At 49.3% G+C, this 25,873-nt stretch overlaps 1 protein-coding gene and 1 long non-coding RNA gene across 2 annotated transcripts in view; one reads left to right on the forward strand and one right to left on the reverse strand.

Moving 5' to 3' along the window:
* Positions 1–4,110, reverse strand: part of LRRC4B (leucine rich repeat containing 4B) — a 43,823-nt gene extending 39,713 nt beyond the window's left edge. The window contains exon 1 of the mRNA XM_025270036.2: positions 3,625–4,110. The gene's annotated coding sequence lies outside the window, so the exon portion shown is untranslated. The remainder of the gene's footprint in view (positions 1–3,624) is intronic.
* A 229-nt stretch (positions 4,111–4,339) lies between these two features.
* On the forward strand, positions 4,340–19,561 carry LOC123330279. Its single transcript, XR_006546083.2, has 2 exons — positions 4,340–4,452; positions 19,317–19,561. It is a non-coding gene; the product is annotated as an uncharacterized LOC123330279 (long non-coding RNA).
* The last annotated feature ends 6,312 nt before the right edge of the window (positions 19,562–25,873 follow it).

Genomic DNA, 25,873 nt, shown 5'->3' on the forward strand with positions numbered 1-25,873 from the left:
TACAGTCCGTGGTGTAGCAGGAGTCAAAGACGATTTAGTGACTAAACAACCACAACACACAGCATAATAATTCATTATTTGCAAAATAAGCACCACAATGTCTAGTTACAAGTCACCACATATAAACACTTTTTTTCTCCTGATGAGAATGAGTTTTTTATGTGAAATCGCTAATTAAAAAAAAAAAGTTGGCAACACATTCAATACTTTGAAAGTACTGGGGGAATTAAGACTCGTGGTCTTCAGGACACCAGTGTAACTGCTCAGGGTTGTGGGGAGGGCGAGTGCATGGAAGAAAAAGAAGAAGGGTGGAGGAAGCCTGGGTGAAGAGAAATGGAAATAGAGGCAAAGGTAGACAGAGGAGCTAGGACCCGAAGGCACTGGGCTGGGAGTGGGGAGGTGAAGGGTCAGCCGAGGGGAGGGACGGGACATGGAGGTTCAGGATAGGAGTCAGGAGGTCCAGGCGACACCTTGGGACAGATGAGCAGCCAGGGAGGCCACGGAGGGTGTGAAGGAGGGGGAGGGTGCGAAGGAGGGGGAGGGTGCGATAGAGAGCAGCCCCACCGTCCACGGAGAGGAGACAGGTGAGTCAAGAGGTTAGGGAGGGGAGGCGCAGACACCGGAAGACGCTGAAACCTCCCGCTTCTGCTTCCGCCAGGAGACCTGCCTCTCACCACTGGGCCTGGGTGCCTGTGTGCGTGCATGCGCTGGACCCTGGCTCCAACTTCCAGAGATGCGTCAACGGCCCTCTAATAACTGATGTCTTAATTCCGCGGAGCTCTCTGACTCGGGGCACCCGGGCACTCTCCTAACTTCAGGGTGGGTTGGAGGGCGATTGCTTGGGTCCCTTCAGCACACATACACACACTCTCACACTCACACACCTGGCCCCTCGAGCTGGGCTCTGAGACTAGACCAGAAGCACATGGGGTTGCACCTTCATAGCTCTGAGGCCACCGCCTCCGCGCCTCTACATTTGTGTCTCTGTGAGTGTGAGGTCCCAGGGCTACCAGGTGTGAGGGCCTCTCTCTGGCCGCTTCGTCTCTCCCTCCGGTCTTCCTCCCTGGTTCTGGGTACCAAAGCCGAGTGGTTAACTGGGTCTGTCTGATTCCACATCTGAGTCTCTGGCTGCGAGTGAATGACTGTGTGTGTGTGTGTGCGTGCGTGTGCACACACGCACATGTGTACCTCTGCTTGCACACGCCTCTGTCTTTCGCACACTCTCCCTCTTGCCCTCCACCGGTGGCTGACTCTCTGCAGCAGGCTGGACCCTGTGCCTCTTGGTCGCCCCTGCACCTTTCTGGTGTTGGGGTGTCCCCGGACTCCCTGTCACCTGTGCCCGGGTCTGTCCCCATGCTCCCAGAGTCTGTGGCTCCCTGTGTCTCTGCCTTGCCTGCTCCCTGAGTGTGAGGATGGTGTGTGTTCCCTTCTCTCTCCGACTCTCCTTTCTTTTGGAAATTAACTCCGTGTATGTTTGGCTCCGTGGTGATGCGCCCTAGTTGTGTGTGTGTGTGTGTGTGTGTTTGGGAGTCGGGTCCCCCTCTCTCACTCTGGCTGTGCCTCTCTCTGTCTCTTCTGTCTCCCTCCCTTCCCTGCCTCGTCTGAATCCCTCCCGCTCTGCTCTCTGTCCCTCTTTCCTGAGTGTGCTTTCGAACGCTCCGGTGCTAGGATCAGAGGAGACCCCAGGGAAGAAGGGCGGTGGGGAGGGGAAAAGGAGGTGCAGGTGAGAAGGAGCAGAGACAGGAAGAGGGAAGGGGGCCGATCCTGGCCCAGGTCGGGGGTGGGGGGCGGGGAGTTTTTTAAGCGGGGAAAGGATGATGCCCGCGGCCTGGACCAGGAGGGAGCGACGAAGGCTACTCCCAGCTGCCGCCGGAGCCCGAGTTCCTGTCTGGCGGCTGCGCGGCCGGGAACTCGGGATGTGAGGCGCATAGCAATGGGGCGCTGCGGAGGCTCGACTGCAGCTCCCAGCTGGGGAGGGGGGGGGGAGGGGGCCGAGGGGCGGCCCTGAGGCTCCCTCCCCCCTCCCCCTTCCCAGCTGGGCTCTCCCCAGGGGATTTCCTCACCCTGAGAAAGTCTCTTCCAGAAAGCCCGGTCTGAGGCTGCAGGGAGCGGGGCGGGAAGAAGGGCCCGGGGCTTCGGAGGAGGTGGGGGTGGGGAGGGAGACGGAAGATGGGAGTGCCCGAGAGACCGGTTAAGGGTGGGCGGGCGAGGGGGCATCCTGGGCCTCAGGACCCCGAGGCCTGCAGAGAGAGTGGCTGGACCCCTGGACTGAGAGGAGGAGGAGCCTGCGGATGTGGGGGCTTGAAAACGTGGGCGGAACCCTGGACAGAGGAACCCTGGACAGAGCCTGGGTCTCGGGCTCCCAGGGACTGAAGGGGAGTCGGGAAAACCCGAGGGTCCGAGGAGAGGTTCCAGAGAGGAGGCCCCTAGGACCGGAGGACGGGGACTAGGGGAGCCCTTGAAGTGAGGAGGCGAGGATGGAGGCCCTGAGTGAAGAAAGGTCACAGAAGGGGGTCCCGGACAGAGCAGGATGGAGCGAAAGAGTCTGGGAGTGCTGGAAAGGAGCTCCAGACCCCTGCCCAGGTGAGGGTCCTAAACAGAGAGGGGAAGTGGTAAGGGTCCTGAGGGGAACAAGGTAGGGACTGGGGGCTAGAGGAGAAAGATGCTAAAGTTGGGGTCTCCTGGAGAGGGGATCAAGGGGTGATATCGGGGAGAGAGTGAGAGACGGGGGTAGGGGGTGCAAAGGGAGAGATGAGTGGATCCTGAGGGGAAGATGAGGAGCAGTTAGAAGGTCCTAGAAGAGCAGGTATGAGGGAGGGAAGGCCTGGGAGGGCAGCAAGTGGGGGAGGGGAGGGCCCCAAGCGGAGAAGGCTAAGGACGGTGGGGGGCAAGTAGTGGTCCCAGAGAGACACGTGCCTGGAGGTGCAAGGCCCCAGGAAGCAGAATGGGGTCAAGGAAAGGGGTCTTGGGAAGAGGGAGGGACCGGGGTTCGGTGGCCCCGCAGTCGGGGTTGGGGGACCCCAGAGGGAGAAGGGCTGTAGGTTGGGGAGGGGGTGTCTCATTCCCCAGTCACCCCTCCGTTTTTTCCCATTCTCACTTCCCAAACTCCCCGGTTCTCCCCGGTTGCCACGGCAACCGCTCCTGCCAGGCGCGGTCACCAAGGAAACCCCGTGCCCGCCTCTTCCCCCCTCCCCATCACTGGAGTGCCCCCCCACCCCAAGCAGCAGCGGTGTGGAAGGTGGGAGGGGCAATTGGGGGGGAGAACTCGGACTCCCGACCCAGAGAGGGGGCCCAAACCTACATCCAGTGAGGCGCCCCCCTCCCCGCCAGCCTCCATCCTCAGCCCCACAGCTGGATACGCAGCGACCGCCAGACGTGCATTTCCACCCCCCATCCCTCGGCGGCGGCGACCCCCCACACAGAACTAAGAACCCCCACCCGACCTCCTCTCCCACCGGCTTCTGCTCTCCAGCAGGCCCCGCCCATTGTCCTCTGCCGCCCCCCCCCCCCATCCCGGAGGAGGCCTAAGACCACGGTCCCCTAATTAGAGAATGCCCCCCCCACCCCCAGCCCCCCCGCGGTTCCTCCTCCCGCCCCCGCCCGGGCCCTTCGGCGGCTACTCACAGCGAGGAAAGGGGCTCCTTCCGGGGGGCAGCATGCCCGGCCCGCGGGGGGAGGACCCCCCCAATGAGGCACCGGAATCTGGGGTGCGAGGCCCGCTGCGGGGAGGCGCGGGGGGGCGGGGCTGCGGCCGGGCCCGGGGCTCTGGCGTTCTGCGCCCCCCTCCCCGGCTCTTGGATGGGGAGGGGGCTTCCGCAGCGGCAGCGGTGGCGTTCGGCGGGGGGTGGGGGGCCGCTCTGCCTCCTCGCCCGCCCGCCCGCCGCCCGGCCCGGCTCCCTGGTCCGCCGGCCCGCCTTCCTTCTTGCCTTCCTTTCTTCCCTTCTTTCTTTCCTCGCTTCCTTCCTTCCAGCCTTCCTGCCTGCTTCCCTCCCTCCCTCCTCGGGCCGCCGGCGCCGCTCTCCCCCCACCCCACCCCCCCCAGGCCCCGGCCCCGGCCCCGGCCCCCGCCTCGGACGGTGCGGCAGCGACCGGGAGCAGCCGAGAGCGGCAGAGACGGGAGCGGAATACTGATGATGGAGGGGGAGAGGGAGGGAGGGGAGGGAGGGCGCCGGGAGGGGGAAGGCTGCCCGGGAAGGAGCGGAGGGGGGAGAGGAGGGAGGAGAGGAAGAGGGGGGGTAGGAAGGGAGGGAGGAAACGGGGGGGGGGAGGGCCGAGGGGGAGGGGGGCGGCCGAGGGGGGAGGGGTGGGGTGAAGCGGGGGGAGACAGAGACCGGGAAGAGACAGAGGGACCCGGGGATGAGCCAGGAAGGATGGAGGGAAGGGGAGAGGGAGGCGAGCCTGTCCTGCCCGGGATGGGAGGCTGGGAGAGGAGCAACTCCTAGCGCACCTTTGGTAAATATTTGCAGGGGCGAATGCGGGAGGGCACGGCAGGGCCAGAGCGAAGGGGTGGAGAGGAAGCGGAGCTGGGGAGAAGGAAGGGGGCAGGCAGAGGACAGGACCGGGACCGCGAGGGGAGAGATGGTCGGGGGCCTGGAGGAGCCCCGGGAGCTGGCAAGTGGGGGAAGGGAGGAGGAAGGGGAGAGGTGGGAGAGGGCTGGAGGAAAGGTCAGGGAGCTTTGAGGGGGGCGGGCGGAATGTGGGGACAGGGAGGGAGCCCCGGGGAAACCAAGCGGACCGAGATGAGAGGACGGAGACCGAGGGAGGGGTCGGGGGAGAGGGGAGGTCCAGGGCAGCGGAGGAAGGAGCCTGGCAGCTTGAGCCGTGAAGGCAGGCTGGCGGAGGCAGGGCAGGGGCCTGGGCAGGACTTGAACCCCCACGGGCTGCCCGCCTCGTCACCCCTCACCCACTCAGCACCTGAGAGAGGATCCTCATACCCACTTTCCTGATGAAGACACTGGGCTCTCCGGGGGACCAGGGTGGCAGCATCTCAGCGCGGAGTCCGGGCTCTGCACGGAGTATCTTGGAGGAGCAAAGAGGAGGTCCGGCCCTGGCAAGGAGCCCCTGGCCCAGATCTGTCGGGTGGCAGGGCACAGGATGGGCCCACACCCACCCCGACCCCCACCGCGTTCTCTCACCTCCCCAGGTGTTGGCTGCGGGTGCTGGGGATACATTTAGAGCTGTGAACCCGCTCTGCACCTTGGGTGCAGGGAGGTGGGGAGAGGCCGCAGGGGCCTCTGAGAGGTCACCTCGTCCTCTTCCTGCCTCATCAACTCCCCCCGACCCAGCCCCGCCATCTGCTGCCCCCAAAGGCTCAGGGACCAAGGATGGGAGGCATGGGGGATTAGGGGGCAAAGAAATTCAGAAGGGGGCTGGAAGGAGGCAGTCCTTGTTCCCAGCACTGAATTTCCTCCCAGGCAGGAAATTCACCTCTTCTTTGTCCCACCCCACCCAAAGTCCAGCTACTAACTTTGGACAAAGAGAGAAAAGGTACAAGTTCTCTCAGTGGCAAGGTCCCCAGAGAGACTGACTCCTCTCTTTTTTCTGAGAGCCTCAGAAGGGGCTGATATATCCCCTTCTTCCCCACAGGCAGAAATCGGGTGCAGTGGAAGCCTGCCTGGGGAAAGAGGGAGGCTGGGAGGCAGGGAGGGAAAGTGGGTCACCTTTGGGTGCGTAAGAAGTGGCTGTGGGTTGTGACTGATTAATGAGATGTGAGCACTACAGAGAAGGGAAACTGAGGAAGGAGAGAGAGATGGGCCGGGGCCTGGGAGCCCCAAGTGGGTCATGGAGCACTGGGTCCCCACCTTGGTGCTGCTAGGAAACCAGGTTTAGGAGATGGGAGGTGTGAACACGGCCACCCCAGAGCGCAGCACAGTACAGGCTCAAGGTCAGTGGTGATAATGGTGGTAAAACAGTAATAGTAATAACAGCCAGCGTTTCCTGGCTTTGGTCAGACTTGGACACTGTGCTGAGTACTGCATGAACATCTAGATGATTCCTTACAACCAGCCTCAGCTGGACTTTCAGGGATGCTTGGGCACTGGTGGACACAGGCTGAGCAGGATCTGGGGGGCCCCTGCTGTGCCCAGAGTTAACCCTTCAGTTCCTGGAGGCTTGCTGGTGAGAGGCCAGAACGGGGAAGTACAGAAGAATTTCCACATCTTACCAGCTTCCAAGCCTTCCTGGCCTGGTCTGAACCTATTTCAGAGAAACAGAAGAGCACTAGGACAGGACTTCGCTGGTGGTGTAGTGGTTAAGAGACTCTGCCTTGCAATGCAGGGGATGTGGGTTCAGTTCCTGGTCGGGAAACTAAGATCCTACTTGCCACACACTGTGGAGCAGCTAAGCCCGTGTGCCACAACTGGAGAGCACGTGCACCGCAAGTAGAGAATCGTGCGCTGTCAAGAAAGATCTCCAGTAATGCAACTAAGGTCCGATGCAGCAAAAAAAAAAAAACACCACAAAAAACAAAACAAAACTAGGAAGGCAGAGGCGGGTGGGGCGGCAGGCTGCAGGTGATGAGGATGCCTCTCTGAGGAAGTGGCATTTGAGCTGAGATTTAAATGATAAGGAAGCAGCCGCCTGGGCTGAGAGTCCATGGGCTGAGGAAGTATGGCAAGCAGAGGCATGGGGCTGACTGCAGGCTTGGCCTGTTTGAGAGAGGAGATAGGACAGGTGTGGCAGAAGCAGAGCAGACACAGGGAGAGCAGAAAGGGAGGAAGAAGAACCCCAGATTAGCGCAAACACAAAACCAAGCCCAGGCGACTGTCTGTCCCCTAAACTTTGTCCGAAAGCTTAACTCTAGCGACAGTCCTGAACAACCTAAACCCCGATCCCCATTTTTTTAATGCCCGTTTTCAACACTGAGTGGGGCTTATGATGGACCAGAAACTCTATTACCTAAGCAGTGACAGTGACCCCAGGACCTCCCCCTCCCCCGCATAGTAATGGACAGTCAAAAGGTATGTTTACTATTTCAAAAAAAAAAAAAAAAATCAAACGTAAAGTATACATTTCCTTTGGGATAGCATTTCAGAGGCTAACCCAAAATCAAATTTCTCTGCTTCAGGCTGTAAAAAAAAAATTTTTTTTAATCCACTCTGTGTGTTAACTGGTCATCTCACCCTGATCAGAGTTCTCATGGACAGTTAGGTTTACCTTTGATGAATAAAATATGGGCCAAGGAAGGAAATTTTCACTTAAAGTAGTTTGGTTTTCCCAGAAAACTCTTTCAAAGTGGGATCCATGGGAGATAACGGCTAGAGGTATCACATACACCCCCACCCCTTTCTGTGTTCCTGTATTTTGTTCAATACACTTGCACTGAGCAGCTACTGTTAAACAAGTCATAAACAAGATCATCACTGACTTGGAGAGTACTAGGAGTGGGAGAATGTCACAGGGGGTGCTCAGGTAAGCTCTGATCTAGCCTCCAGTTCTGACCTTCACTATTTGTTGTTCAGTTACTAAGTCACGTCTGACTCTGCAACCCATGGACTGCAGCATGCAAGGCTTCCCTGTCTTTCACTATCTCCCAGTGTTTGCTCAAATTCATGTCCATTGAATCAATGATGCCATCCAACCATCTCATCCTCTGTCTCCCCTTCTCCTGCCTTCAATCTTTCCTAGCATCAGGGTCTTTTCTAATGAGTCTGCTCTTTGCATCAGGTGGTCTAAGTATTAGAGTTTCAGCTTCAGCATCATTCCTTCCAATGAATATTCAGGGTCAATTTCCTTTAGGATTGACTGGTTTGATCTCCTTGCAGTCTAAGGGACTCTTAAGAGTCTTCTCCAGCACCAGACCAGACCTAAACATGTAAATGAATAAAAAGCATAATGTGTGCAGCACAGCTGTGTCCAACTCTTTTGCGACACCATGGACTGTAGCCCACCAGGCTCCTCTGTCCATGGGATTTCCCAGGCAAGAATACTGGAGTGGGTTGCCGTTTCCTCCTCGAGGGGATCTTCCTGACCCAGGGATCGAGCCTGCATCTCCTGCATTGGCAGGCAGGTTCTTTACTGCTGAGCCACCTGGGAAGCCCTGACTTTCACTGTGCCCCCAACCTAATCCCTAATTCTTCAGAAAGATGGCAACTGCTGACCAAGGAACACAGAGTTAGATGCAGAGCAATGTCCCTGTGAGCTCACTTGTCCAGTTTCTAACACATCTGTGTTTATCCTGAGTCAGTGTGGCTGGCCATGTTTCCCAAAGGTGGCTGCAACACCCCCTCCACTCCCATCCCGCACACTCTGGTCCTCCTCCATGTGCATGACCCTCAGAACTGCGAGGGCTTTTATGACCTTTTAGACCAATGGAGTGGCAGAAGCAACACCACGTGACTTCCAAGGTTAGGTCATAAAAGAGATGAACCTCCAGCTTTGCTTGCTGGAATACTGGCTCTTGAGCCTCTGGCAGCTTCATAAGCTGACTGAGGGCACTGAGGCTGCTGTGCTGGGAGGAAGCTCAAACTGTCCTATCCAGGGAGAGGCCACATAGAAGCGCCCTGACGCTACCTGAAGAGGGAAGAAGGCCCAAGCATCACGTGGCTGTGTTAGCTCTCCTTCCGTGACAGCCCTAGCCGCAGTTTCACTGTGTCCGCTTTAGAGCCAGAACTGCCAGCTGACTGTTTCCCAAATTCTTGACTTGCAGAGACCTGAAGAGATAATAAAATTACCTTGTTGCCACAAGTCGCTAATTACTGGGGGTGATTTGCTGTACAGCAATAGGTAACGGCCACAGTCACAGACATGGGACATGACACTCTAGTTCTTTATATTAGGCAATCTCAAACCGTCTACATCCATCGGTGGTTGAATGTTTGGCTGAAATAAACTGAACCACCCTGGTCTTGGTTTCTAGATATTGCTCCCCCTAAAAGGAACCAGACTCCTCGGGAAAGTAGCTGCTGCTGGGTGTGGGGCAGGACAATTACAAAGTAAGCCTGGGACAGTACTGAAATACTAGTGGGGCCAGTGCAAAGGGACCAGGAGCCAACTTGAAGGGGTTCTCATTGGCAGAAGTTGGAGGAATGACGTGATGTTGGTAATGTGTGTGTGTGTGTATGTGTGTGTATGAAGTAGTTCACAGTTTCAACATTAGATTTGTGCTATGTTTTTTTGAGTTGACATATCTATGTGAAGCTGGGGTTTTGGCGGTGCTGTGCTTAAAAGCCAGCACTGCCCTGAAAATCTTTGTGGAACTGGAAATGAGGGTCGTGGTGTCTAACCTGATTCTGGAGCTTGAGAGGTTGTGCAGCGCCCAACAGTTGCACCCAATCCTGCTAGTGAGCAGTTAGGATGAAACAAAATGTTTTTTCTTTTGATTTATGTGCATTACTTTTTCCATTGGTGCTAACTCTTACATCGCAAGGACTTAACTACTTAATAAATGGAAGAGTTAGTTATTCCTTTAGGGTCTTGAGGAATACCATGAAAAAAATTACTGAGGCACTAAAGGTACTGTGCAATGAGGATGTTTCAGAACCTCTGCTCCAGACTTAATTTCCATCCTATAGAAAAAAGGATAGAGGAACAAGTCAAAAGACACTATGAAGAAACGATCAGACAAATGCAGAAGGTAGAGAACCTGACAAGGTTATTGGCCTGGTCTCTTTAAAAAGTCAGTGTCACGAGGGAGCAAAAGAAGGGTGGAGTAGCAGCTTTAGATTAAAACGTATTAATGAGGCACAACCTGTGCTCAATCCTTTGAGTCGTGTCTGACTCTTTGTGGCCCTGTGAACTGTAGCCTCCCAGGCTCCTCTGTCCATGGGATGCTCCAGGCAAGAATACTGGAGTGGGTGGTCATGCCCTCTTCCAGTGGATCTTTCCAACCCAGGGATCAAACCTGCATCTCCTGAGTCTTCTGCATTGCAGGTGGATTTTTCACTGCTGAGCCATGGGGGACACCCCCAAACCAGATGCAATTGCATAGAGCTTGTTTGGATCCTGGTTTGAAAGACAGTCTATAGGCAATTGGGAAAATGGAACTTAAAGCTGATCTCAAAAACGTTAGGGAATTAATGTTAGTCTTCTCTAGGGTGATAATATGATATTGTGATTATGTAGGAGAATGTTTTTACTCTTTGGAGATTCATGCGGGAATATTTACACCTGCAACTTAACTTTTAAAAAGTCGACATTTGAAATGTTAACAATTGTGGAACTGAAATGATGGGTGTGTGAATGCTCATTGAAATTTGCTTTTCAATTTTCTATATATTTGACATTTTTCATACAAAATCAGGAGGGGGCAGTCCACTGATAGAAGTAGCATTTAGGGTGGTTGTTATTTGCTATGAACCCCTCTCCCCTCCTGCATAAATATTAATAATTTTTGCCTCCACATTCAAGATATCTCTCATCTCAAATAAACATCACCCCAAAGTACCTTTTTTTTTTCTTTTCTCTTTCTTTCTTTCCTTTTTTTGAGCACAGAAAGCTTTATTGCAGGGCCAAGCAGGGGATGGGTAATCCGCTCTCAGAAAACCTGAACTCCTGGGACTTCCCTGGTGGTCTAGAGGTTAAGAATTCACCTTGCAATACAAGGGACACGAATTCGATTCCTGGTAGAAGAACTGAGATTCCACATGCCATGGAGCAACTAAGCCTGAGCACCGAAACTACTGAGCCCACATGCCAAAACACAAAGATCCTACAAAAGGCAGCCAAGATCCTGTCTGCCCCAACTAAGACCCAACAACGCCAAGTAAATATTAAAAAACAAAGCCAAAACTCCCTGAACTCCCAAAGTTTCCACCTTTGAGAACACATCTCCCTGCACCTCATTTTTTGTTCTTTTCAGCAAAACTCCTGAGACAATTGTGGGCTTCCCTGGTGGCTCAGATGGTAAAGAAGATATCTGCCTGCAATACAGGAGACCTGGGTTCCATCCCTGGGTCAGGAAGAGCCCCTAGAGAAGGGAATGGCAACCCACTCCAGTATTCTTGCTTGGGGAAGTCCCATGGACAGAGGAGCCTCATGGGCTACAGTCCATGGGGTTGCCAAGAGTTGGACACGACCAAGAGACCAACACTTTCACTCTCTGAGATGATGGGAAGAACTCACTATCTCCACTTCTTCCTGTTCTCTCTTCAAACACGGCTGGGTTTCTGCCCGCCTCCACCCACCACAGCTAAGCTGCCCTTGTCAAGGTCACCAAAGACCTCCATGTTGCAAATCTGTGGGCTCCTTCTAGACCCACATCTTATGCATCCATTTAGCAGCACTTAACACAGCACCTCCTTGAAACCACTTCTTCTTTTGGCCCGAGTGTGGCCTTAGCCACACCCTCTGTTTTCTTTTCCCCACCAGACTCCTTTGCGGGTCTCAGGATGTGGGAGGAGAGTTTCGGGGGGCCAGGCTCTGAGCTCTGTTCTCTCCCGGGGTGATCTCATCCAGTCCTCAGCTTTAAACCCAGTCAGCTGGTGACTGCCCCCATGGGTCTCCAGCCCTGACTCTCATCAGGCAAGCTCACAGAGGACCACCGACTTCTCCAATGCAGCTTTCCACTCCCACCCCACCCCCACACCTGCTTTGCTTCCCATCTTCCTTATCTCAGCAAATTGTATTACCTTCCACTGAGTTGTTGAAAAAAGAATGTAGAAGGGGACTTTCCTGGTGGTCCAGTGGCTAAGACTCTGAGCTCCCAGTGCAAGGGGGCCTGGGTTCAATCCCTGGTCAGGGAACTAGATCCCACATGCCACACCCAAGACCCCGAGCAGCCAAAATAAATAAATACAGATTTTTTAAAAAAAGAATGTAAAAAATTGTTCTCAGTGGGGCTCTTTTTTCACCTGTAAACCCAACCCATCCAGTCCTGTGGCTCTTCCTCTAAAGAGGCTGCAGACAGTCCCTTCTTTCCATCTCTTCTGCCAGCATGGTACCAAAACCAACATCCCCTCTCTCGTGCCAGGCTCCAGGCCTCTTCATTAGCCTGATTGTGGCCACCCCTGCCTCCCTACAACCTCTTCTCCACAGAGTGATCTTGTTAAAGTGTAAATTAGATCATGGTACCCTTAGCTTGACACTCTGCAGACTTTGTACCCTGCTTCGAGTTAAACCTGCAGTCTACAATGCCCCCTTGTCTATTTTCTTCATAGAATGCATTCATAACTGAACTTTTCTTCATTGTTTGTTAACCTACTGTTCACTGACTATCTTCCTTCCCTAGTAGGTAGACTCCTTGAGGACAGAGACCCAGTCTATCCTCAGTGACCATTATATCCCCAGTGTCTAAAACATGTCAGAAAAAGGGTCTATTTTCATTACATTTGTTGAATATAATACATAATTCATCCAGTCTTCTGAGTACTACACAAATGATTTTTTTTTGAAACAAAACCATCCCTCAACATAATAAAACATGAACTGTGTTTGTAGCGTCTACTATGCATTAGACAGGCACTTACGTTATCACTTCCATAATCCTTCCCCGAATCACTCAAGGAAGATGCTATTATCTCTCCCCCGCATTTTACAGAGAAGATTCAAGTTCATAGAGGTGAATACTGATGCAAGACCCCACAATGAAGAAGTGTTAGAGTTGGACTCCAAGTCTGCTCTTTTTGAATCCAAAGCCCACGTTCTTCCCCCTCTGCCATGTTGTCTGGGACTTGACTGAATCACAGTTTCTTTTCATTATAAATCTGATACACTGGGAATTTCTGCTTATGGCCATGATGGGTTAACTGGTACCAGAACGGCCCTCCCATGACAAAACTGGACAAAACATATGAGGCCACTATGTTTGGGCATCACTGTCTCAATGGACTAGAATATGAGCAGGCTCTGGAAGATAGAGAAGGGCAGGGAAGCCTGCTGTGGTCCATGTGGTCGCAAAGTCGGACACAACTGAGCGACTGAACAATAGCATTCTCAGGCATTGAACAGATGGGAAGAGAACTCTGGTTCTATAACCTCTGCTATAACAAGATAATTTCACTCTTAGGTACTCAGCCCAAAGAAATGAAAATACGGATCCATACATTCCACTCAAAGCTCAGATAAGGGACTTCCCTGGCGGTCTCGTGGTTAAGACTCCAAGCCTCCACTGAAGGAAGTGTAGAGTCCATCCCTGGTCAGAGAACTAAGATCCTTCATGCCTTGTGGTGTGGCCAAAATAAAGAAAGAAAGAAACAACTTAAAAAAAAAAAAAAGTCTTAGCTAAATCTGTTTGAAGCATCTTTATTAATAATAACATAAAACTGGAAATAACCCTAACTTTTTATCAACAATGGAACAGATACGCTAATTGTAGTGTATTCATAAAATAGAATGCTCTTTACCAACACAAAGGAATTGACAGATTCAATAACATGGATGAATCTCATAGATGTTATGTTGAGCAAGAAAAAAATAAAACAGACACAGAGAGTACATATGCTATGATTCTATTTGTTCAGAGTTCAGGGAAAGGCAAAATTACTCTTTAGTAATAGAAATCGGAATAATAGTTCCCTATGGGGGTTGGGGATTCCTTGGAAGGGAACTTTCTGGGTTGGTGGAAAAGTTCTGTTGTTCTGAATGAGGTGTTGGTTATGTGTGTACAGATTTGTCAAAACTCATGGAATTGTAAACTTAGTATCTGTGCATTTCACTGTACAGATAATACAATTTACATTGCAAATTGTTCCTCCAAATGATTGATATAAAATGATAATAACTGGTATAAAAGGACCTAACGTATGGGCTTCCCCGGTAGCTCAGCAGTAGAGAATCCATCTAACAATGCAGAAGATGAGGGTTCGATCCCTGGGTTGGGAAGATCTCCTGGAGAAGAAAATGGCAACCAACCCACCCAAGTATTCTTGCCTGGAAATCCCATGGACAGAGGAGCCTGGTGGGCTATAGTCTGTGGGGTCGTAAAGAGTCAGACATGACTTAGTGACTAAACTACAACAAGGGGAAAGAATCTGAAAAAGAATCTGAAAAAGAATCTATCTATAGATCTATAACTGTTACTGTACCCCCGAAACTAACACAACATTGTAAATCAACTATGCTTCAATAAAAAAATATATAAATAATTCTTTGGCTTCTATCTCATATAATTTACAAAAATTAAATCTAGACTGGCTATACATGTGAATCTAAAAGGTGAAACAAAATAGCTTATTTTAAATTTTATTTTTTAATACCACATGTCAGTATACTGAGTTACTTTTTAAAAGCGTATTTATTTTATTTTTGTTGCTTATTTGGCCATGTCAGGTCTTAGTTGTGGCATATGGGATCTAGTTCCCTGACCAGAGATTGAACCCGGGTCCCTCTTCACTGGGAGTGTGGAGCCTTAGCCGCTGGAGCACCAGGGAAGAGGCAAAAAGAACCTATGGGGTTTGAGGTTAGGATAGCGAGTGCCCTTTAAGGGTGGGTGGTGCCTGGCCGGGAGCTTGAGGGGGCTTCTGGGGGCCTGCAAGTGCTCTTTCTTAATCTGGCAGCTGAGCAGACAGACGTGTGCACCTTGCAGAAATTTACCAAGCTGGACACGTGTCACTTATGTCTTTTTCTCTGTGTATACTACATATATTTAAAAGGTTTGCTTTTTAAATAGTATTATTTATTTATTGTATTTTTGGCTGTGCTGGGTCTTCGTTGCTGCTTTGGCTTTCTCCAGCGTGGGACACAGGCTTCTCACTGCATTGCTTCCCTTGTTGCTGATCACAGGCTCTAGGAGACTTGGGCTTCGTTAGTTGCAGCTCCTGGGCTCCAGGGCACAGGCTCAGTAGTCGTGGCACAACAGCTTAGTTGCTCCGTGGCATGTGGGACCTTCCTGGACCAGGAATCGAACCTGTGTCTCCTGCATTGGCAGGCAGATTCTTCACCACTGAGCCACCAGGGAAACCTTATATTACATATATTTAAAAGATTTACTTTTCAAAGTAAAGTAACTCATGACTATGAGTTTTCTATGGCGGCTGTAACAAACTACCATAAACTTAGTGGCTTAAAAGACACAGATTTATTCTCTCACAGTTCTGGAGACCAGAAGTTTCAAATCGGTCTCGCTGGGCTAGAATCAAGGTGTGTTCCTTCTGGAGGCTGAAGGGAGAATCTTTCCAGATTCCAGCGGCGTCTGCATCCCTTGGCTTGTGACCCCACCCTCGGCTTCCATTGTCACATCGCCTTCTGTGACTCTGATGCTCCAGCTTCCTCTTACAAGCTCCCTTGTGACCACACTGGGCCCCACTGGATAATCTAGGATATCCTCTCCTTTTCTAATATGTATTCATTGATCTGGCTGCACCAGGTCCTCGCTGTGGCATGTGGGATCTTTAGGTGTGGCATGTGGGATCTTTAGTTGGGGCATGCGAACTCTGAGTTGCATCATGTGGGATCTAATTCCCTGACCAGGGATCAAACCCAGGCCCCCTGCATTGGGAATATGGAATTTTAGCCACTGGACCACTAGCCAAGTCCCTTTCTCTTTTTCAAGATCCTTAACTTCATTATTGGAGTAGGAAATGGCAACCCACGCCAACATTCTTGCCAGGTAAACTCCAGGGACAGAGGAGCCTGGTGGGCTACAGTCCATGGGGGTCACAAAGAGTCCGACATGACTGAACAACTGAGCACGACTTCATCATATCTGCAAAGTCCCTTTTGCTACATAAATCCAGGGATTAGGACGTGGGCATCTTTATACCGTCTGCCATAATGAGCATGAGAGCATGGGTGGAAAACAGAGAATTATATATATAAAAAAAAATGTCCACCATCCAAATCACTGCTTAAAAGTTTGGTGCATTTCCACTTAGTCTTTAGAAGCATAGTTATCTTCATACTTCACATAAAATGTGAGCATTCTGCTTTTGTTCAGTGAACATTACCTCACCAGCATTTCCATGCTAATACATATTCTTCTAAATGTCATTTTAAATGGCTGTGTAATATTCTATTGAGCGGATGCAGCAGAGAGTTAACCGTTTCCTTCTAGTTGGGTATGCTGGTAATTTCATTTTAAAAATACCATTATAAACAACATCATGATGAACCTCTTTGTATATGAGTCTCTTGACTTGCAGGTGGATCCTCAGGCTGTGAGAGTGTGAACATTTTTCCTGAACTGACATCTAGTGCCAACTTGCTTTCCAAAAGGGTGGTGGCAATTTACATTCCGACACCGAGGAGTATGGGCATGAATATCTGTTTTGCTGTACGCTCACCAGCATTCAGGAGAACCTTAAAAATTTGTTTTGCTCATCTGATGGGCAAAAAATAACGACCCACAAAGTTGTTTTAAAGCTATGCCCTTGGGTTTTATCAGAAGGAACGAAACAAAACAGTTAATGTGAAAAGTTATTTTGCCTTTTGCTGCAGTTTTCTTAATCACCCAGTAATTCAACTCCTAGGGACTTATATTAAAGAAATAATCAGGGAAGGAGGTTTAAGAGGGAGGGGACATGTGTATACCTATGGCTGATTCATGTTCATGTATGGCAGAAACCATCACAATCTTGCAAAGTAATTATCCTCCAATTAAAAATAAAACAAAAGACTTTAAAAAAAAGAAGAAATAATCAGAGAGGTAGACAAAAATATTCATGCAAAGATGTGTATCATAGCATCATTTGTAAAAGCCAAATTTGAAAGCTTAAATGTTACAAATTAGTGGAGGATGTGTGATCCTGGGGATGCTGCTGTATGTGCATCCTGTTGTTTTCTTTCTGAATCACTCTTGCCCTATCTATTTATTAATCATTCATTCCTTCATCTCATATGTGGACTAAGGTCTGTGCTGCTGACTGGGGATACAGTGATGAACCAAAGATCGGGGAACAAAAAGCTGCCCTTGTGAAGCTTACAGTGTTGTCGAGGTGAGGAACCTACTTCACTGAAGTTGGAATAGAGACCATCTGAGCTCTTACAAACCCAACTTCCAAGCCTCTAGTTAATCTGCTTGTTTATCACTCCCTGGGCTAGACTGCAGGTTCCTTGAGGGAGTGTAGTGGGTCTCTGCTGTCTTGTCAGCCTTGCAAGGAGTTCCTCCTCTTTCTAGTAATAGCAATGTAATTTCTGCTGGGAACTCTCCCTTGTTCTACATTCATTCTATAGGATTTCAGTGGCATGAACCCATCCTAGGTATTAGGAAAAGGTGCATGACCTAGGGGCTTCCTTGGTGGCTCAGATGGTAAAGAATCTGCAATGCAGGAGACCCAGGTTCTTTGCCTGGGTGGGGAAGATCTCCTGGAGAAGGAAATGGCAAGCCACTCCAGTATTCTTGTCTGGAGAATCCCATGGACAGAGGAGCCTGGCGGGCTCCTCCATAGGGTCACAAAGAGTCGGGCATGGCGACTGAGCACATGCGCACGGATGACCTAGGTCTGGTGACTCCCAATCCCGAGACCTTTTCTGGGGTTACTTGCCTCGATCCTGGGGTGGGTTAGCTGGTAGAAATGAAATCCGAAAGTGCCAATGACCATCCTGCTTCCCTTGGGTTTGCTGCACATGCTTGGGCAATCTGAGCTCTGCACATGTTCAGCCTCTGCTTCTCTTGCCAAACCTATGTCCTGGTTTCAGGACTGTGCCAGCCGGATGGAAGGGCTGCCATTTTGAAATGACCTACTCAGAGTTAGTGGCTTTTTGGTAATCTGTCCATCCCAGGAGCCTTTTATTGTTGCTGCTGTTGTTTTGTAATTTTCCCATACGACACCTGGTGATGCTGCCCTAATGGAGAGGAAGCTGCCTGAGAATGAAGGCCACAGAGAGGAAAGCAGACGGGAGAAACGGGGAGTCACACTCCCAACAGTGATGTCTGAGTGCCTGATCCAGCCATTCCTGATGCTGGAACTAGTCTTGAACTTTCCAGTTACGTGAACCAAGAAATACACATTCTTTCCATTTTATTTTATTTTATTGCTTAAACCATTTTTCACTGAGATTCTGTTACTTTCAAGTGTGACAGAAGTGATGGGTATTGTGAGGGACTTCCTGCTATCTTTTCTCATACAGCTCAGCATGCTCTCATTTCCCCTCCATGGGTTGTCAGCTTACTTAACTCTGAAATGAAGAGCTGGGACTTCCCTGGTGGTCTAGTGGTTAGGACGCTGAGCTTCCACTGCAGGGGGCATGGATTCGATCCTTGGCCGGGGAACTAAGATCCCAAATGCTGAGCGGTGCGGTCAATAAATAAATAAAATGGAAGAGTCAAATCAGTGGCTCTTTGTGTTTCAATACTGATCATATATACTCGACTTGAGAGGAATCTTGTTGCAGAGGAACTAGGGAAGGCAGAGTTTATCGACCTCACTCCACGCTGCTGAAATAATGGCAGCTGGGGGCGATTAAGCGATTGTTCAAAATCACATAAAACAGGTACACACAACTCCTGGGATTCAGACCTTGGGCTATACAGCTCCATGTCCTGTGTTACACTGACAGGTGTGGAAGCTGAGATCGGTACAAATGAAGCAACTTTAAAATCACAGGGAATGGCAAGAGGATTAATTAGTGGCAGGCTCTCTTTTTTTTTCCTCATTTAAATGAGAAGTTCTTATTGACAAAGGAAAAAAGGTACCTACACAATAGAGAAATCTGCATGGCACCATTAAAAAAAAAACTTTTTATTTTTGTTTTGGAGTATAGCCAATGAACAATGTTGTGATGGTTTCAGGTGGACAGCAAAGGGACTCAGCCATCCATATACAGATATCCATTCTCCCCCAAACTCCCCGTCCATCTAGGGTAGTGGCAGGCTCTTTTGATCTTCACCCAGTGATTTTTTGAGGGGGCTGCTCTCAGTTTCTGTTGTGGTTTGCGGGCTTATTACCGCAGTGGCTTCTCTGGCTGCAGTCCACAGGCTCTAGGCCCACGGGCTCAGTAGCTATGGCGCTTGGTCTCTACAGCGTAGGCTTCAATAGTTATGGTGCACGGGCTTAGTCATTCTGTGGTACGTGGAGTCTCCCCAGACCAGGGACTGAGCCCGGGTACCTAGGTTGGCGCCCTCTTACCCACTGCGTCATCAGGGAAGTCCCTCTACTTGATGCTTTTGTGCTGCCCCTTGGCTGGGAGCAGCCATAAAGGTGTTTTGGGAAAAAGAAAGTCAACACACATTTCTCCCACAGGGCTGGCCAAAACTTAGTTGACTGGTGTGTAAGTGTTGATAGGATGTGGAAAGCCCTCTGTTCTAGGCTTGCAGAAGTGAAAACTGATGTCACACTGTCTCCAAGCCCTCGCCATGACATCATCCCCGTCCCTTAGCGCTGCGTGCAGTCACGTGACTTGCTTTGGCCAATGGCTTGTGGGTGGGAACAGTGGTGTGTAAATCTAGGACGTGATTGGCTTAGCTTGCTGCCATTAATTCTCTGTGACTCTTCTCTGGCCAGGAGATGCCTGATGTAGTTGCGGACCCTTCTTGGCCTGGACCCTAGAATGAGATACTTGGAGCAGACCTGAGCCAGCCGGACCTGCAGCCCACTGCAGACCAGCCCTAGATAAGCCAGACTCCATCAACCATCAACCATCACAGAATTATTATTTGAAGTTCCTGAGCTTTTGATACTCACTATATGGCAGTAGTTGGAAGTTATAGAAAGTGTTTATTAACATTAAAATGAATATTCTCACATAACCTGATGATTCTGCCTGTCCTTATTGACCCAGAGGCAACATACATGTACCTGAGAAAATAGATGTTCACAGCAACAGTGTAAGAGCAAAGAAACCAAAAATAACCCAAATGTCCAGCAACAGGAGAACGGATAAAGAAACACGAGTTTTTTGGAACACCACTGCGGCTCTTGAAAGAAACGGTACAGAGCTATTTAAATAAAGCTGGATGGATTTCCAAGACATATTGTTGAGTTAAAAAAGCAAGCTGCAGAACAATATGTACAGTATGATCCCATTTATGTTAAAACACACTCACATGCTTGCTCAAAACAATACTACTCATTTACTATACAATACTATGCACACACTATATTACTAGATATATGCACACACTTATAGACAAAGATCTAGAAGGACCCACCATAAATGGATAACAAAGGTTACTTCCAGGGAAGAAACTGCGATTACAGAGAGGTGATCTAAGGGGATTTTAGCTTGATCTATTACACAGTTTTTAAAAAGCAAGGACACTGTATCTATACATTACTTGTATATTTGAAAAAATAAATAATTTTCTAAAAGGGAAGAAATATATGTGAATATATGTACATGGTATACTGTGAATATAAACCTAAGGTTCTATTTTATAAAATACTACGTCTTTTTTGTTTTTGGTCAGGCCACCTAGCACATGAAATCTTAGTTCCTTGACTGACGAGGGGTTGAACAAACCCTCACTCCCTGCACTGGAGGCATGCAATCTTCACCACTGGACTGCCTGGAAAGTCCCAAAGTATTGCATATTTTTAAAAAAATTCTTCCCATTCTTTTAAAATCATTTCTTTCTTTATTTTGGCCTTGCTTGTGGCACGTAGGCTCTTAATTCACTGACCAAGGATCTTAGTTCCCTGACCAGGGACTGAATCCATGCCCCTGCCTTGGGAGCACAGAGTTTTAAGCACTTGACCACCAGGGAAGTCCCCTCCCTAAGGTTCTGTTTTAAATGTCTTTTAGAGGCAGACAGGCCTGACTTCTAATCCCACTTCTGCCACCAGTTGTGTGACACATGCCCCATCCCTCTGAACTTCTGATTTCTCATTTGTAAAATGGGGATATTAACAGGGTTGTCATAAAAAGTAAATAATAATGTATATAAAGTTCCAAGAATAGTGTCTGAGAGGTAGTATGTTTTCATTTCAATGTTAACTCCCTTCCATTTCCCAGTCCCTCCTCACCCTAACCTTGCTTCTAACCCAGAAGCCAGAAAACGATGACTGCTTTCTGGTGCTTCCATAGCCTTTACCCCTGCTGCGATAGGCATAATGATGGCTCCCCGAAGATGTCCTAATCCCCAGAACCTGTGAATATGTCAGGTTAGATGGTAAATTGGGATGAAGGCTGATGAAGGAATTAAGGTCGCTAATCAGCTGACTTTAAGATAGGGAGACTAAGGAACTTCCCTGATTGGCCAATGGTTAAGACTTCGAACTTCAATGACAGAGGGCATGGGTTCGATCCTTGGTGGAGGAACTGTTGCAAGGTGCAGCCAGAAAAGAAAAGAAGACAGGGAGAGTAGCTGGGATTATTCAGGTGGGTCTAATGTAATCACATGGGGCTTCCCTGGTGGCTCAGACACTAAAGACTCTGCCTGCAATGTAGGAGACCTGGGTTCAATCCCTGGGTTGGGAAGATACCCTGGAGAAGGAAGTGGCAACCCACTCCACTATTCTTGCTGGAGAATTCCATGGACAGAGGAGCCTGGAGGGCTACAGTCCAAGGGGTCACAAAGAGTGGGACACAACTGAGTGGCTTTCACTTTCAATGCAATCACAAGGTCACTTCCACCAGGAAGGGAGAGCCTGTGTGAAGATGAAGCCAATCAGAGGAACTCAGGGCTCACCAGAGGCACCCAGATAATATCACATGAGTGTCTGAACCTGTGCTTGAAGTTTTGGGGGTGGCCATGACTGTTCATTTATATGAGGCAGTAACAATCCATCTTCCTTTTTTTCTTGTATTTTTTTTTTTTTCCCAGCCAGTCTGAATTGGAGTTCTGTCTTTTGCAAATGAAATAATCCTTTGAGAATCTGATGAACTAGAAATCCTTTCCCTAGAGACAAAGACTTGTGGACAAAACTTTGTATACAATTTCAGGGGAACTTTTGACCCCCTGAAGTCTGGCCCCAGGTTATAAAGTCCAGCTGAGTTCTAAACAGACTGCCAGGGAGGCATCAAAAGGAAGAAGATCATCTTCAAGGAGTCCAGGATCCCTCCTTCAATTCCTGGAGAGGAGCTTTGGGTCACAGACAAAGGACTGGATCAAGGAATTGAAGGTGGGAGTTCTCTGTACAAAAGGCTCAGTACAAAAGGCTCTTTGGGATAACTTCAGTCTTAGCTTCTTTGAAGGAAATCTCTCAGCCCCTCTTTTGGAATCCACTAGAGGGAAAATTGGAGAAGGCAATGGCACCCCACTCCAGTACTTTTGCCTGGAAAATCCCATGGACGGAGGAGCCTGGTAGGCTGCACTCCATGGGGTTGCTAGAGTCTGACACGACTGAGTGACTTCACTTTCACTTTTCACTTTCATGCATTGGAGAAGGAAATGGCAACCCACTCCAGTGTTCTTGCCTGGAGAATCCCAGGGACGGGGGAGCCTGGTGGGCTGCCGTCTATGGGTCGCACAAAGTCGGACATGACTGAAGCGACTTAGCAGCAGCAGCAGAGGGAAAATATAAGATGGGAGAAAATTCACCATCTCTTGAATCTCCTTCCTGGACTCTTCTTTTTCCCCCCACACTTGGGACAACCAAAGAATCAGAGTGGTACAGTGACTTGCCCGAGATACAGAGCAAATATATGTAGAAGGCCTTGAATTCTGGCCTAGTTAGCTCATGCCTTCTCTTTCCTCTTAGAATAAAAAGGAAGCGTCTCACTGTGGCCACCAGGCCCTATACAATTTGGCCCCTGCCTCTCTGCCTCCATTGTGGTGCTCCCCTCCCCCCTCATTTATGCTCCCTCGGGCTTTTCTGACTTTCTTTCTGTTCCTCAAACATAACAAGCACGCGCTTTCCCCCTGCTCTCCCTTTCTGCCTAGAACCAATAGTGGATAACTCAAGAGGCAGAACAAGTCCACGTTCAAGGGCCCGCAATGCCTGGGCTCTGTCCTTCAACAAGATTTTTATGGGGCAACATCCTCTCCCAGGCCTTTTCTAGGACAGAGCCCCACCACAACCCCGACCCCGGTCCATCTGTCAGTCAGCCCCGCCACTCCCGACCCGGATCCATCAGTCTGTCACTCATCCCCCTTGTGCCTGTCGCCTAACACCTCGCCTCAGGCCCTTTTCCCGCCTATTATCGCTCCCTCAAGGTAAAAAGAAGACAGAAACACGAGGGCCCGCACACCATCCGCAGCACTGGAGAAAGTGCGCGCGACCCGCCAGCGGGCTCGCAGGAGCTCACGCGGGCTCGCCTGGGAGCTCATGCCCTCCAAGGCTCCGCAGCTGGCGACCTCACTCCCCCAGGCTCTGCTCGGCCTTACTGGCGGCCTTCAGCAAGCACGCGCTCGCCGGGGGTAAGTGGCCCCGCGTTGCTTAGCGCCAGGTGGCTCTCACGCGTCTGAGCTCGGGGACCCAGTCAACCCTACGGAGACTCGTGTTGTCATGGCAACTCCACTCCATCTAATGGGATACCTGCGCTATTCGGTTGGGTCCGCTAATCTGATTGGATGGCTGTTGAGTTCATTCCTGTATCTGATTGGATGCCAGGTACTCTTGCTCTTTCTTTCCTCTCAGAATCTCTCTCTCCGGGTCGGGTTTCTGGAGATGGAAAGTGGTTTGAGTCGCCAGGGGGCGTGAGGGGCGTCGCGCCCGGCATTGGAACTTGGCCCAAGTCAGCTGACCAGACTGGCTCCCTCTCAGATACAGCCTCCCATTCCTCCGCCAGAGGGCGCCACAGTGTGCCGGGGCCCTTGGAGGCCTTGGTGACTGGTGACGCCACTGACGGGCCGTTCTTGATTGGTTACATCCCTCCGCTCTAGCCGTCAAGAGAGACCTGGAGAACAGTATCATAGGCAGAAAGAAATTGTGCTCAGGAATTAGAAATGACCTTGGACTCAAATACTTTAGTGTGCAGAGGGCAGTCACCTTTATTATCCTTTCCAAGCTCCATAATCGCCCACAGACGTGCAAACTATTGTTAGAGGGGACGCCCACCTGCAGCTATGGACCCATATAATAGACACCTGTGGTTTTTGCCTGACTGGCATCTGTTATGTTTAAAAGAGATTAATAGGCTTTTTTTTTTTTAAGTAGCTTTAGGCTTACAGAAAAAATCGAGCTTAAAATACAGAAAGTTCCCATCTACCCTAATTCCACACTCCCTAATACCCTCTCCTAATTCCCTTTATTATTAACATCCTATATTAGTATGAAATATTTCTTACAATTGAAGGAAAACACCGTATGATTCCACTTACATGAGGTACCTAGAGTAGTCAAATTAATGGGGACAGATAGTAGAATGGTGGTTGCCAGGGGCGGAGGCAGGGAGAGTGGTGGGGGGTGAGGAGTTGTTTAATGAATATAAAACTTCCATTTTTGCAAGATAAAAAAGTTCTGGAGACTGGTCGCATAACCATGTGAATCTACTGAACACTATTGCACTGAACCTTCAAAAGCGTTTAGAGAGTAAACTTTACCTTACGTGTATTTTACTGTAACTTAAAACAATGGGCCGATTTTAAGTGTATTCTTCTATGAGTTTTGACAAGTATATACAGTGTATGGCCATCTTCACAATCAAGATATATAACAGTTTCTGGCTTCCCTGGTGCCTCAGTGGTAAAGGATCCGCTTGCTTGTGGCAGGAGACATGGATTCAATCCCTGGTCCGGGAAGATCCCACATGCCTCGGAGTAGCTGAGTCCATGCATCACAACTATGGAGCCCGAGCTCTAGAGCCTGTGAGCTGTAACTACTGAGCCCACGTGCTGCAACTCCTGAAGCCCTTGCACCCAGAGCCTGTGCCGCACAAGAGAAGCCACCACAATGAGGAGTCCTCGCACTGCAACTAGAGAGTAGCCTCTACTCTCCACAACTAGAGAAAAGCCCTCAAAGAAATGAAGACCAGGCACAGTCAAATAAAGAAAGAAATAAAATTGTTTTTAAAAACTCAGAGCATTCCTTTAAAAAAAAAAAAAAAAGGTTGCTCTGTACATGTATATAATCAACCCCCCATCCCCACTCTCTTGGCCTCAGGCAACCCTAATCTGACTTCTATCTTATGGATTAATAGTCTCTACAATTTCACAGAAATGGAACCATGCAGTTTGCACTCCTTTCTGCCTGGCTTCTATCTGCGCTGTTACACATTATCAGTAGGTAATTCTTCTAAGTGCTGAGTAGCATTCGTGCTACCAACATACAATTACCCATTGTTTAGAAAGTTCCCATCATTCCTAGTCTTCCAGATTGGGGTTGTGATGAATAAAGTTGCTGTGAATATTTGTGTGTACATGTGTTCTTACTTCTCACGGGTAAATACTTTGGAGTGTCTTTGCTGTGTCACATGGTAAGCTTATGTCTCTCTTTATGAAAAACTGATGAGCTGTTTTTCCAAGATGGTTGTAGCAAGTTTAATGATGACCCTCAAGGATATTTTCCTAACTCCCCAGAACCTGTGATTGGGACCTTACTTGGAAAGGGGGTCTCTGCAGATGTATAACTGAAGTAAGGATATCGAGATGAGATTGTTCAGGATTTAGACTGGTCCTTAAATCCAATGACAGGTATCTTTATAAGAGAAAGGAAGGGAAAAAAACATATATGGATGACTATAACCAACTGATGTTATTCAAAGCAAACTGGTGATAAAAAAAATCGCCCTGCTTACATTTCCTTACCCTGAAATATCATTTCCCCTTCTAGAACACCTGATCCTTAATATATTAGGTATCATGAAAGTGACTATGAAGACCTTAATGCACAACTATATTCTAATAATACATAATAATTATTAGCAATTATAGTCAGCATTATTATCCATATTAATAGCTAACAGTTGAGTCAGTTGCTATATACCAAATACCATGTTAAGTGTCTCATGCGTATTATTTCACTAATCTGCATAACATTTTTGTGAAGTAGGCATTATCATTTCTCTATCTTACAGTTAAAGAAATCAGGGCATGGAGAGGTTATCTATTTTGCCCAAAGTCACAGAGATAATATGTGAGGAGGACGAATTTGAATCTAGTGGCTCAGAGGTTAAAGCGTCTGCCTGCAATGCAGGAGACCTGGGTTCGATCCCTGGGTCAGGAAGATCCCCTGGAGAA

Source organism: Bubalus bubalis, chromosome 18, assembly GCF_019923935.1.
Source record: "Bubalus bubalis isolate 160015118507 breed Murrah chromosome 18, NDDB_SH_1, whole genome shotgun sequence".
Classification (NCBI taxonomy): Eukaryota; Metazoa; Chordata; class Mammalia; order Artiodactyla; family Bovidae; genus Bubalus; species Bubalus bubalis.